The sequence below is a fragment of the Pinus tabuliformis genome, chromosome Q (genome assembly GCF_031772625.1).
Source record: "Pinus tabuliformis cultivar Carrire ecotype Pingquan chromosome Q, CPIR1, whole genome shotgun sequence".
NCBI classification, from domain to species: domain Eukaryota; kingdom Viridiplantae; phylum Streptophyta; class Pinopsida; order Pinales; family Pinaceae; genus Pinus; species Pinus tabuliformis.
This window is the reverse complement of record NC_142296.1, coordinates 654533678-654540716: the sequence shown is the minus strand read 5'-3', so window position 1 is coordinate 654540716 and position 7039 is coordinate 654533678. Positions and strand designations below refer to the sequence as shown.

Genomic DNA, 7039 nt, shown 5'->3' with positions numbered 1-7039 from the left:
TTTGGTGTTTGACTATGATTCTAATTTTTATTTAACATTAGTTTCTTTATTATCAAATATTTTGCACAATACTTCAAAATTATATATTAATAGATTATTTTTTCTTTTCTTCTTATCATAAATTTCTTTTATTTATTTCGTGATTAATTTATTAATTAGAGATTGTATTGTGACAATGGTTTTTAAAATTTGTTAGGCTTTCCTCTATGTTTTATACTATTTTAATTTCAATCAATATTATTTAACCATTGCTCTATTAATACAATGACATAAAAAATAAAATTTTAATATATTAGAAAAATAAATAAATAAATAAATTATATATCTATATATATATATATATATATTCTAATTTTTTAATTTTTTTTAGTTAGCTTTTCCAATCACTACTTTTAACCCAAAAAAAATTATATAAACCACTCTATTTAATATATAAATAATAAATTAAATAAAAAAACTATATAGATGATTCCATTCCAATTCAACCACTACTCTGTTTTTAAAAAATTCATATAAGCCACTCAATCTAATATAAAAATAAAAAATTATATAAATAAAAATTAAATGAAAAACCTACCTGGGAAATTTTTAAATAAAAAACCTGGTTTCTAAGAGGTCACAGGCAATGGACATGGTGACCTAACACATCATCCCATAAAAAAGTTTGCATAAACCTGTCACATCAACTAAAAATGGGATGAATCTATTCCAACTAAACACATCATCCCATAAAAAAAAGTTTGCATAAACCTTTCACATAAACTAAAAATGGGATGAATCTACATTTAGAGAGGATCCAACTAAACATTGAATTGATTAAACCTGTCACATCAACTAAAAATGGGATGAATCTACATTTAGAGAGGATCCCAACTAAACATTGAATTGATTTAAAGGGCGTTGTTTATAGAGAGGCAAATTTGTTTGGATATGGTTATTTTTTTCTCAATAAATCTGATAGTGTTTGAATTTTGTTTGTGATCGTGAAAATAGATTTAGCATCGTCAAAAACTCTTAAATACCTAAAATTTTAAAACTTCTCACTATAACTAAAATTTCCCAAAATTAAAAAATTCCGCTAAATTTTATCAAAACATTACCCGAATATTTTGCAAAAGCCTTATCAGACTAAGCGGATCTACAGCTACACACCACAACGTACATGTTTCAACATTATTGGAATCTGGATTCTTGGAATTTTGGAAAGTGGACTCTGAGTGAGTCGGACCAACGTGGACTTCCATCCAATCTTCCTGGCGATGCCCTGCTACTTTATGCTCATGATAAAAACCAGTGGAGACGGGCTAAGGTTCAGTCTTCATTCCCTTTCAGACGCAGAGGCTTCATTCCATTTTACACGGGGAAAATATGTTGAGATTTTTGCTTGGCAGTAATAGCCTGAGGTCGAAGGTTCGATCCTCGGGGTCTCTCAGCAGCTGCCGTTTCCTCTCGCAGCAATCAGGGACCTCGGCTGTCAAAGATGTCAATGAACTGGAACTTCCACCGTTTGACTACGTGCCACGGCTTTACAAAGGTCCCTCCGCCGATGAGGTTTTGCAAAAGAGGAAGAAGTTCCTCGACCCCTCTGTCTCCAAACCAAAAAAAGAGGAAAGCACCCAAACCTTTCAAAAAATTTCGAGGGCCTAAATGATCAAAACATATCTGAGAGCGGATTTCAGATCTAGAAATAATAAAAGCAGAAGTTTATCACAAGAACTGCCATTACCTGCAATTCTGTGGTGACAGGATACTCGTCCATGTCAACATAGTTCTTGTTGATGGCCTGCATGATGAGCTTATCACATTCAGGTTCCATCCATGTAGTCACGAAAGAGGCAAGATTGAGCCTGGGGTTCCCATCCAGCATCAGCTCGTCACTGATGATTTGATACGCGGCATCTTTGGGAATGGACCTATCCGGCATTCGAAACCTGAGAACACACACATTCAAACCAGACTAGACAGATGGCAAAGATCTTGAATGCACCCATTATTTGCTAGTGGAATTAAAACGATCCTTGGAAAAAGCAAAGCAGTAGAATGGGGGTGAAGGAAGGAAGTGTTAGAGCCTAGATTTGTCTCAGGTTGAAAGACAAGGTTCTAGGTCCACATCAAACCACGCTCAGCCTCGTAGCTAGCCCTACGAGGACAAGAGAGGCTCTCTCCGGGTCAATCTTGGCAAAAGACAAGCGATGGGGCTCGAGATGACTGATTTAGCAATTGATTTTAGGCTAGGTATTAAGTGAAAAGGATTTGATTTGAGTTTTTGAGGATTTTGTGTTGGAAATAGGGAAAGGCAAATTGGGCTTGGGGATGAGGCACAATTTCTGCAGAGTTTTGATTGGGGCAAGGAAGGAAATCGTTTTGATGCTTTAAATTGAGTGAATGGATAGATCAGACCGGTGAGGAGCTAAGGGGAGCAAGAGAGTCTCAAGAATTATCCTTAAACAGATGAAAACATGAAAATTTAAACAAATTCAAAGGCAGAGCATAGCAGTTATGGATTCTACCTTAATCACTCATTTGTTCAAATTCAGAAGAAGAAGCAAGAAAATGATACACATAACACTAATGAACTTACAATTACTCAGAGAAGCACACCATCAAAACATAAAGCCACATGGATCCCAAACAATGCTGCAAAACCCTGGTCTTTCCTTAGCCAAAAATGCAGAGATAGAATGTACAATAGAGTGCCCAACTTTTCCCAAGAGTCCAACCCTGAAAATGACTTAGAAATTACATAATATAGGCAAGCCAAACCTATTCCCTTGCCTCTAGGGGTCGAGCTCATCATTCTAGGAGCTGTTTCAACCAATTCTAAACAAAGCACTAAAATCTAGGCAGTCAAAACAACTTGCCTCTATAAGGTAGGAAACTGATTCATTCATTAAATTTTCACTTTTTGGTGAATGAATCCTCTAGAACAAGTAAATAAGTGCCAAAATTACATCATTTTTATCCAATTACATCAAATTAAATCAAAATTACATCACAAAGCAAAACTAGTCAAATTGGCCGAATTTCTGAGCTGGAAGGTGAAAAATTGGGCCAAAAAACCTCTGTGCGCCGCGCTAATTTCTGTATGCGTTGTGCCACTTTGATGCTGATTTTGAGGTACTTTATGAAGTCCAAATTGAGCCCAAGTGTTCTTGTTGGAAAGCCCTGCTTGTCTACTTTCCAACCCAAGTGGAATTTCTGAATTTGGTGCCCATTTTCCCCTCCAAAACCTCAATCTCCCAAGACTGCTTCCTATGTGTGAAATTAGGGGCAGAGAGGTCATTTTTAGGGTGTTTTTGACCTCCTGGGGACTCAAAACTTGCCCAAACTTCTTGGCCATGCACCAACAGTCATGATTTTTCATGAAAAATCCAAAAATATAATTTTTTTTGCATTTGGAGCCTCCTATCATAAGCACGCGCCACGTGGCGCGGTGCATAGGGAGAAAAACCCTGTTTTTTGTACAAAAATTTGCAAAAATACCAAAAATGCCCCAAATTTCTTGAAATTTGGGCTGGAGCTTCTTCATTAAGTGTTATGCTGAGCTAAAGAGGCTTCGACCAATATCTGAAGACGATCAAGCTCCCTTTGCCTCTTCTGATTCCTTATTGCCTTCCTCAATTTTGCCTTTAAATTCCTGATTCGGGCCTTGCAGACCTTGTTTCGTGCCATGTAGTGGAAAGCCATGTGTCTCAGCAATGCATGATCTTTGTCGGCCTTGTCCAACATCCTCTCTAAGTGCATGTTAACTCTCTCGAGATTGGCCTCCCAATCCTCATTAATCTCTTGCTCCAATGACGTGAGCTCAATTCTTCTCCTTTGTGCAGCCTGGCGATTCTCGCGAATGTTTTGTAGCTCCATGATTGCTTTCTGATCTTCAAGCTATTTGTTCCTCTGCTCCAAGTACTTCATGGTCCACTTAGCTCTCTCCAAGTCAAGGGATAAGGCTTGGATCTCTGTTTGTTGCTCCTGGATGATCTCCCTAAGTTTGGCACTTTGTGGGCCCGTATCTGTATCATCATCATGAATGAGAATGAAGTCAGTCTCTCTTTCACCTGAAGGCCCCTCATCCTGCATTAGCCTCTTGCCTTTGTCCTGTACCTGTGATGCTGATGGAGGAAACGAGGTCCCTTCCACCCTAGGTGGAGATAACACTCGCTTTGCTGCTGCAAACAAATGTCTGGTGCCTCTCTGATATGTGATGAATACCGGCACACTAGCGGTCTCATGGCGCTCATACTGATGAGAAGGTCCACCTTCATGCTTAACCTCTGATAATCCCCGTGAAGCTCTGAAGAAGTCACGAGAGATGAAATCATCCCAAGTGATGCCCTGTACTCCAAGCTGATGAACCACCAAAATCTTAATAAGAGCAAAATGATAGACACTGTTAAGTTGCTGCTGAGGGGTTTTGTGCTGCATAAAGGTGGTCATCCTCTCTATGTTCTGGCAAATGAAATAGGAATGCTCATCATCCGTACCCTGGTGAAATGCATGAGAAACATGATGTGATAAGCATAGAGATGAGAGAAGCGTCCCTCACAGCTGAAATATTTCATGATCAACTTCATTAGTGGAGCATATTCATCTTTCAGATATCGGAACGGGAACAATCTCTTGAGCTGCCTCAGGAAACTAGTTTTAATGTATGGGTCATAATGTTGCTGGTCAATCTTCTGTTTCTTGTGCCATGGTTCACCAATGTTCGGTATACCGGTTGCTAATGAGACGGATTCTGGTGTAAGTGTGAAGGTGACACCAGCCAAGATAGCTTGATCTCCATGCAAGTGCAGTACAAAAAGACGAGCCAACTCATGATGAAATTGGACACTATCCACCTTTTGACAAAACTCATAGCATGACTGATGCTGAAAACAAAACATGGCAAGAGGGCAGGCCTGCAATTCTGTAAGGGTGGTTGGTTCTTCTCTAACATGTCTGCCACCTTTATGAGGCCTCCGGGGTGCCTGTTCTTCCAAGGGTGAGTCACTTTGGGTTTCCACTTCATAGTCCGATGAATGCCCAGATGCCATGACTGCTGTACAAAATACCTTGAAGAAAAGACGCTACTGTATATGAACTATGCTTGGACTGCTATTTAATAATGTATGAAATTGCTGTGTTGTAATGCAATACCGTTGAATTTTGCCACCAAGGGGAAAAAAATGCAACAAGGGAATGTTAGGAAGGGGAAAAAAGTAAGGGATTAGAGAATATTAGAATAAATTTTATTAGGGAAAGGAGGGGGTTTGAGGGGTTTTTATGTATAGGGTTAGGAGATTTTTATAAAGGCTAGGGTTTTGGGGTTTGAATGTAGGAAAGAAAAAGTAGGATTGATGAGCTTAGTGGGGAGGGGGTAGGAAATGATGAAACAAGGGAGAAATGGGGAAGGAGGAGAGTCCTTGGTGACAAATCAAATATTTAAGAACCCACATCAATCTTCCTTTGAAGGCACTTTAGATGTAGGGTTTGGATTTTTGTTTCAACCGTTATTACCCATAAACCACCAACACTTATCACAAAATTTGATGCAACTTCAAGAAGAAGGATCTACCTGGCAAATCCACGCAAGGAATGAGCAACTTGGACAAATTTCAAGCAAATTTGGGCTGTGGACTGTATGCGCCGCGCCAAGAACCCAGTGCGCCGCGCGCTCCCAGTGCACCGCGCGCTCCCAGTGCGCCGTGCCCGTTCAGAGTAACACTGGACAATTGTTCCCAGTGCACCGCACGCTTCCAGTGCGCCGCGCCACCTGTTCTGTGCACCGCGCCGGCTAGTTGCAAGCAATTTCACCCCAAAACACGTACTTGCTCACCCAATTCACTTTGAAATGCTTTTCTTCGACCTTGGCATGCAGAATGACATTGATCTTCATGGAAAAACCTTTATAAAGACATTGATTTGATTTTTGGTTCTTCAAAACCCATTTTTGTAATGTTTTGAAATTGGCACTTTTCACAATTAATACAACTTTGTCTTTTCCCCCCTTGTTTTTGGTTTGAATGATGAATTTCTTGGTAATTTTTTGCAGGGATAGTTGTCATGGAATTTGGCAAAGGAGACCAGGGCTGCGCCTGAAGAAATCAATAGCTGAAGAACATTTGAAAATATTACAAAAATGAAATGTCGACTTTTCTTCAAAGCAGAGTTTTGAAGAAGAGTCATAATCCATCCATATGATGATAAAAATCTTTGAAATAACAACTTATTAAGAACCTCCCTCTGGCCTGCTGGCTTTATTAGACCTTGTTGAAGACCAAATTGACTAACCCTAGACCTAATGACTAAAATGACTGTTATGACCTAGAAACTGAAATAGGACTGCAAATGACTTTTAAGACTTGATTTTGATGAACAGACCTGAGCCAGCAGTGCAAAGCATGAGGGGGATGAATGACAGAAGCCCTGCCGACAGATTTATGGCATGCTCCTAATGGAATGCAATTGATCGAGCGAGATGGGACACCTAAAGATGAAATGCAAAAAGAGTTTTGATCTCTGATAGAGGGATGACCAGACCGACTCTAACAGGAAGGAAGGAAGACGTACCGAGGCAAGGATTCCTGAACATATCTTGAAGCAAAAGTTGAATGAACCGATCCATCCGTATCAGCCGCAGCGCTGCTCAGAGCCATTTTTGGCTGAAATCTGAATATCTAAGGGCAGATCTTCAAAAGGCTCTTATTACACAGCGGCTACAGCCAGTATGTCGTCGATTGCAGGAAAACTGCGGAGCGGAATCGAATGTGGGAGTATGGTGTTTAAAGGAGGCTTTGACAGAGGGCGAGCTTGTTCACGGCGCTACAGTTGCCTCTGTTCGTAACATGTTCCTATAGTTCCATAATAGGAAATGATAGTGCTTCATGGCGGAAAGGCATGGGATTGATGATTTTTCCACAGGAAAAAGGGCGGGCTTTCTTGATTTTCTGCATAGAATCCTTTCTCGTGAGCTTTTGTGCTTTCTTGACTTTCTGTGCTTTCTTGATTTTCCGTTGTTTCCTTTTCTGGTTCAGATCAATGGTTGAAAGTGTCTCACTTG

At 39.9% G+C, this 7039-nt stretch overlaps 1 pseudogene across 1 annotated transcript; it reads right to left on the bottom strand.

Moving 5' to 3' along the window:
- Positions 1-1483: 1483 nt before the first annotated feature.
- Positions 1484-6795, bottom strand: LOC149221209 (glutamate decarboxylase 1 pseudogene; annotated as a pseudogene). The gene is made up of 3 exons (XR_016249649.1): positions 6550-6795; positions 1727-1931; positions 1484-1585 (listed from the first exon to the last, which is right to left on the bottom strand). The product of XR_016249649.1 is annotated as a glutamate decarboxylase 1 pseudogene (transcript).
- Between the last annotated feature and the right edge of the window lie 244 nt (positions 6796-7039).